Consider the following 6,761-nt stretch of genomic DNA (forward strand, 5'->3'; position numbering starts at 1 on the left):
TGTGTGTGCGTGCGTGCGTGCGTGCGTGTGTGTGTGTGTGTGCGTGTAATTACAGTACATGTCATTGAGCAGCATTAAACAGTCTTTGTAAATAGACATAAATGCTATGTCAGATGCAGTTTTTGTTCCACCTTTGCAATGAAAAGATGGCTGTTGATGTTGAAAGAAAATTGACTGGTAACAGTCTATTGTGACTGTTAGAAGTCATATATCTGAGATATAGGCATAGACAACAGGGCTGTTGGTTGCTGCTGCTATTGATGACTCTCAGTACAAAGACTTTTTCAGTCTAGAAATAGCTGAGATGTCCTGGGAGCTTAGTAACCTGACTAACCAGGGTGACCCTGCATGGATCCTTGAAGTTTGTATATTGGACACCTGTTCATTTATCTGAGTCCATGCTGGCCAGAGTGTGATGTCGCAGCACATATTGACAGGATTTATGAAATGGGGAAACACAGACAAGCAGAAAACAAAGAATCCCAATGCTGTAAGATTAAGTATCAGACCTCTTGAAATCTTTCAAATATTAAAAAAAAAAAAATCATTGCGGTACCAACATATTTTGGTAAATTACACAAATGTCCATAAACTGGGTCATGATGCAAGATTGATCACAATGTCATAAACAAGGTGCTGTTGTGCACTTAGATTTTCCATATGTGAGAAACATTTGTTGCTCTTAATTATTTCAACTATGAACATTAAGACTGTAAACAAAGACAAAATCTTTTAAAGTAACACACTGTCATGTAAAAGGTTTGTGATGATTTGCAATTAGCATGACGTCACTTGTAATAATTTGTGGTGAAACAACGCCTAATTAACTTGTGTAAGATAATTGGCCCCTTGGTGATGTCAAATGTCTGTCTTGGTCAACTCAGATCTTAAGCCTGCGTCCCTTGAGTGCTATTTGGTGTGTTTTTAGCGAGATGAAAGTAAGTTTGACCCTGACTATAGTTATAGCAACAGAAACACAAAGGGCCCTTGAGATTAATCTAGCCAAGTAAACAGTCCAGTAATGAGGAACGAGTTAGAGCTACTGATATTTTTTTTCTCAGATATGGAAACTGATTTCTGCTGTTCTCCACAGAGTTCACAGGCCTGCTCATGATTAGGCCTGCAAATACTCTGACTACCATAAAACAAGCTAGTGAGATGAAAACATATGTATTATTAGGGGTAGTTGATGGATAAATATTTTCATATGGCCAAATAACACAATTATAATACAGTAAGTAAAACAGTCTCAATTTCTTTGAAATGCATTGCATTTGTAGTGATTGTTGGTCATAAAAATCACAGAAATCAGAAAACCAATGACCACCACCACAGAAGCAAATACCACAAAAAGGAAGTGAGCTCTATTGCTCTATGGGAGTAGCTCACAGACACATGGGAAAACAAAACAATATATTTAGAGTTTGTCATAAATTTTAATGAGTGTAATGAAAGCTTCAAACACAACACACCTCTTATCTGACTGATAATAATAATGTTAATTTGTTTTGTATTGTCATTTTATTGCAGCGGAAACAATGATTTTGTTTCACAACACCGGGTTATATTTTTCCCCATGACGTAAATATGTATTTGATTTCAGGGTATCCATATGTTGTTAAGAGGGAAACTTGATCAACTATAATTTATCCATTTTATCAACACAACAGGGCTTTTATTCAGCATGAAGGATCTTTCTGCACAAAATATTTCATTCACAGACTTTAAGCTGATTGGTTTCTACAGCTTAGGAGAATGGAGGCCATTTTTATTTATTATTTTCTTTCTGATGTTTTTATTGGCTATCACAGCAAATTCTATTCTCATATATTTAATCAAATCTCAACCGTCTCTTCATTCTCCTATGTACGTATTAATAGGTGTTATGGCAGTTTTAGACTTGATCTTACCAATATTTTTTGTACCTAACATGCTTCTTAGCTTTTTATTCAACTGTAGTGGCATATCTCTGACTGGTTGTTTGATACAAATGTTTGGCATTCATTTTGTTGGAGCATTTCAATCTACTTTGCTTTTGTGGATGGCACTGGATCGTTACTTTGCAATATGCAAACCACTTAATTATCATAAATACATGGAAATGGCTAACTTTTCAAATTTTGTTTTTGTGCCATTAATCAGAAATGGATTTCTGATGGTCACTATGGTCTCTTTAGCAGGAAAACTGACATTTTGTAAAAATATAATCGATCACTGTTTATGTGAGCACATGGCATTGGTTCAGTTAGCCTGTGGAGATATATCTGTTAATAACATTGTAGGACTTCTGTCTGCTTTCATAATCCCAACTACTGATTTTATTCTCATTACAATTTCATATATTGTGATTTTTACCTCTGTGTTTAGATCTGGTAAGGCTCATTTTAAGGCCATAAATACCTGCATTACCCACATCAGTTATGACACTTAGTTTGACTTCTGCCTTGATTGCATTTATGTCCTACAGAATATGGAGTAATGTTTCTTCTAGCAACCGTACATTTATGAGCATAATATACATTCTGTTTCCAAGTTGTTTCAACCCAATAATCTATGGGTGGAGAACAAAAGAAATAAGACAAACTTTTCACAGATTTATAAAGAAAAGAAAGGTTTTACCTTTTTAAAGTAAGTGAATGTCTAGTATAAATGAATGGATGTTATAAAGTGAAAATGTGAGATGACTACAATAAGCTATTGTAATATATGTAAAGCACAATCCATGATCATGTGATGTGAATTCTGTTCAGCTGTATTGTGAGAACTCTTAGATTGTATTTAGTTTAATTGTATCTGTTTTCGCAGTTGTCCTGTTGATTCATTTATGGCTGCATTCCAAAGCTTCACTGCCCTAACAAGCAAAAACTTTACAGGCAGTGTTTGTGTACAAAGGTACCTCGTGAAACAGACATGCTTCTGAGGTAACATAACAGTCTAATAATGCAGTGGTTTCCAACCGTGTTGCTGGAGCCCTACGAACACTGCACCATTTGCATGTCTCCTTTGTCTGACACACATATTTCAGGCCTTGGAGTCTCTATCGAGCTGACCTAAATGTGGATCTTTTGTGATAACTAAACAAATAAGTAATTACTACAATACTTTTCACTAGAAATGAAATTTTAAGTTGAATAAATTGTCAAAATCATAATAATATAAACACTCAAACTGACTGCCGTCTGCAACTTTCAGATGTCATTATATATACAGATACATCTATGCTACTTTCACAAATCGATCAGATGAAGGCATAGACATGTTGTGATATGATTATTGGATTTGGACATGCCTTGTCGACCTCTGTACACTGCTCGTGGAGGCAGTATATTTCAGCTTTAGCTTTTAGACACAGCCTATGTTTATATCTATTTCCTTGGTTGCTAATTGTGCTGACATGTTTTTAGTTTAGTTTTTAATTTGATCTGTGTATTTAGTTTCCATCAAGTTACAAGTTGCTAAATTGAAGTGTTCATTTCTCCACCCTGTCTCCACCCTAGACTATGAATTACTCCATATATTCAATAAAAAATATCTATCTATCTATCTCTATATATATATATATATATATATGTGTGAAAGGAATTGTTACTAGAAAAGTAAGCAAAGGTGTTATTAAATTGTGTTTGTCTATAATTGTGAGTTAAAATAAGGTCAAACATTCTGTAAAGGTGGGGGGGAAATAAATAAAATAAAATATTAATTTAGGGAGGAGCTAATAAAAACGCTATATAGCCTCCACCTACCCTTGCCATGCCAGCCAGCACCACCCTCCTAGCCCCTCAGTTACCATGAATTCAGTGAACACAACCACTGTTAGCTCATGCCTCACCAATTCCCGAGAAGTTTGAGGGAACACTTGCTAAATGTAAGGGATTCCTGCTTCAATAAACAACCTGCATTATTTGCCACTGGCAGAGATGCATCTCCTTTGTTTGTTCGTTAATCAATGGGAGGGCTTTGGATTGGCCAACAGCTGTTTGCATTGATGATCATTTAAAATTTCCCACAATCAGTTGCTTCATTCAACGATTTTGTGAGGTGTTTGAGCATCCTTGAGAGGGGTAAAAGCGCAGGCGATCAATTACTTTCTCTTGGCCAGGGTAAGAACACTGCCGCTGAATATGCACTAACATTCTGAACACTAGCTGCTCAAAGGTTTTGAGTGGAGGATACATTAAAACTGCTGTTTCGCAAAGGACTGAGTACTGAGCTATCTTGGTCCCCGACAGCTCTCCACTCCTTTCAAAATCTCAAGACAAGCTTTACTTGAGCACCCATTCTTCATGACCCTGACCCTAACCTTCCTTTCACTGTTAAAACAGATGTTACCAACACAGGCATCATAGCCATTCTCTCCCAATGTCATGATGCACCACCCAAACTCTACCCTTGTCTATATTATTCATGCAAGCATATTCCTGCTGAACAGAACTATGATGTGGGGAATCGGGAATTGCTGGCCATGAAAGCAGCTTTTGAGGAGTGGCAGCACTGGCTAGAAGGAAAAAACATCCCTTCCTGGTCCTGACAGATCATAGAAATCTAGAGTATCTTCATATGGCCAAAAGACTCAATCTCAGACAGGCCAGGTGGGCTCTCTTCTTTACTCCATTTAAGTTCACTGTCATGTATCATACAGGTTTCAAAAACACGAAAGCCAACGCTCTTTCCCAACAATATGAGTCCTCACAACATGCAAAGACCGACGAACCCATCATATGGTCAACCATGATCTTGGTTCCAGTACAATGGAACAAGCACGTAACCCATCACCCCCACACTGCCCTCTGAATCAGACTTACGTTTCTTCATCATTCCAAAAGAAGGTCTTGCAGTGGGTTCATTCCTCCCCTAGTTCCGGGCATCCTGGTATTACTGCTACTCCGCAACCACTTTTGGTGGGTATTCAGATATTATGGTATACCTGAGGACATCGTTTCAGACCGGGGCCCAAGTTTACCTCTTGAGTGTGGTCCACATTCTTCCAACAGCTCAAAGTAAACGTCATCCTTACTTCTGGGTATCATCCTGAATTCAACTGTCAAACTGAACACTTCAATCAAGAATTGACTCACTTTCTATGGACATACTGCAAACCAGAATCAGTCTTACTGGAGCATCTGCTTTGGGCAGAACATGCCCAGAACTCACTACAGAAACCCTCCACAGGTTTTTGACCCCTTTCCAATGTGTGCTACGATTTCAACCTCCCTTATTCAGTTATTTATTCAGAAGAGGAAAGGAACAGGCTGACCATCACTGCCATCCCAACCCAGAATACACTCCAGGTCAGTGGGTCTGGCATTCTACCTGTGATCTATGTCTCCATCTACCCTTCAAGAAATGTGGGTAAATTGGTCCATTCAAAATTCTTAGACCGATTACCCTTGTGTCAAACCCCATTGCCTTGCCCACTACTTATCACATCACTCCCACCTTTCACGAGTCTCTGTTCAAGCCTGCTGGTGGACCAAGAGGGCAGGAGGAAGAGGACAGTGACCAGGTCCCCCACTACCCCGTGTGCCTTGTCCCTTGTTAGTTGTCATGGCAATTTATTAGCCACACCCCTTTCCTTGTTTGTTGTCATAGTTACTCATTGGTCCTTTTGTTCTCCAGTGTATTTACCTATAGCCCTTGTGTTTCTCTTGTGCTTTGTGATTTGTTATAACTAATGGTTGCTGTCCTCCTCGTGTTTTGTTCTATGTTTTTGTTGTTTCTTGTTCTTCGTTTATTTAGTCACTTCATTAAACAGCCTACACTTAGATCCTCGCGTCTGCTCCAGTCCCCACAACATTGTCCCCAGAACAACTGACCATAATCATCGATCTAGCAGGAATGCAACTAATCCTTCTTCTTTCCATCCAACGAGTCAAAGAGAACAAAATCATCACTTCCTGATAAACTGCCACTAAATATCACTAAGAAAAGTAGGAGAAGCCACTGAATATAACAATTTTCATATATAAATTACTTGCGCCTCAGAGTGAGCAGACGAAACACAATAAATGCTGTCATTCCTTTGGAGGTGGATGCCTGCTGTTTGGGAACACAGTCATGTAAGACAATTATAAAGAAATACTTTGATGACAGACTTTGCTTGGGCATTTCAGAATGACTGAAACAACATTTCAGATGCTGTGCAACGAAAACGGTCACCTGCCGCATAGGTGGATGGAAACATAGCTATTGATTGCTTGATTGCCTTTCCTTAGGAAGTGTTCCCTTTCAGTCGGTCACTCTTGACGTCACGTCGGATGACCGACGAAATTGGGATCTCGCTTAGAGAGACCAATCTACTTCGAGTGTAAACTAAATGAGCCAATGCACATTGGCATGCGATTATTGCATCCAGCTGCCGCTGATCACAGCGTGAGTATAAGTAGGCAGCAGATGCAGCGCATATTCAGCTTTTCGCTTCGGAGCCGAGCGATCACATCGTTCTGCTCCTGACTACTCTACTGAGAGAAGAAGACTGAACGAGTTCAGCGTGCTCTTGGAGAGCTCTTCGTGTTGGCAGTACGGCGCTTCAGCGGTGGTGGTTTCCCGTGTCGAGTGGGTTGCACACATCAGGCTGCACTACCCCGTTTGTGTTGCAGATGATCATCTCCCCTGTGCGCCTCAGCAGCAATGCTTATACGACATGTGGAGAAGCTGCCTCCGCCTTACATGCTATGGCGTGATTGCAAGTGCACCAGGCCAAGGCAATGAGGGACTTGCACGAGGGTGGTCACGACCCGGAAGTTCGCAGAGAACTCCGCACC

The 6,761-nt window shown here is 39.7% G+C and overlaps 2 pseudogenes; both read left to right on the forward strand.

Moving 5' to 3' along the window:
* The window catches only part of LOC107667466 (putative olfactory receptor 52P1), a 7,213-nt pseudogene extending 5,578 nt beyond the window's left edge, over positions 1–1,635 (forward strand).
* A 49-nt stretch (positions 1,636–1,684) lies between these two features.
* LOC107667467 (olfactory receptor 52K2-like) lies at positions 1,685–5,539 on the forward strand (annotated as a pseudogene).
* Positions 5,540–6,761: the final 1,222 nt, after the last annotated feature.

This window comes from Sinocyclocheilus anshuiensis, unplaced genomic scaffold (assembly GCF_001515605.1).
Source record: "Sinocyclocheilus anshuiensis isolate Anshui unplaced genomic scaffold, SAMN03320099.WGS_v1.1 scaffold1843, whole genome shotgun sequence".
NCBI lineage: Eukaryota > Metazoa > Chordata > Actinopteri > Cypriniformes > Cyprinidae > Sinocyclocheilus > Sinocyclocheilus anshuiensis.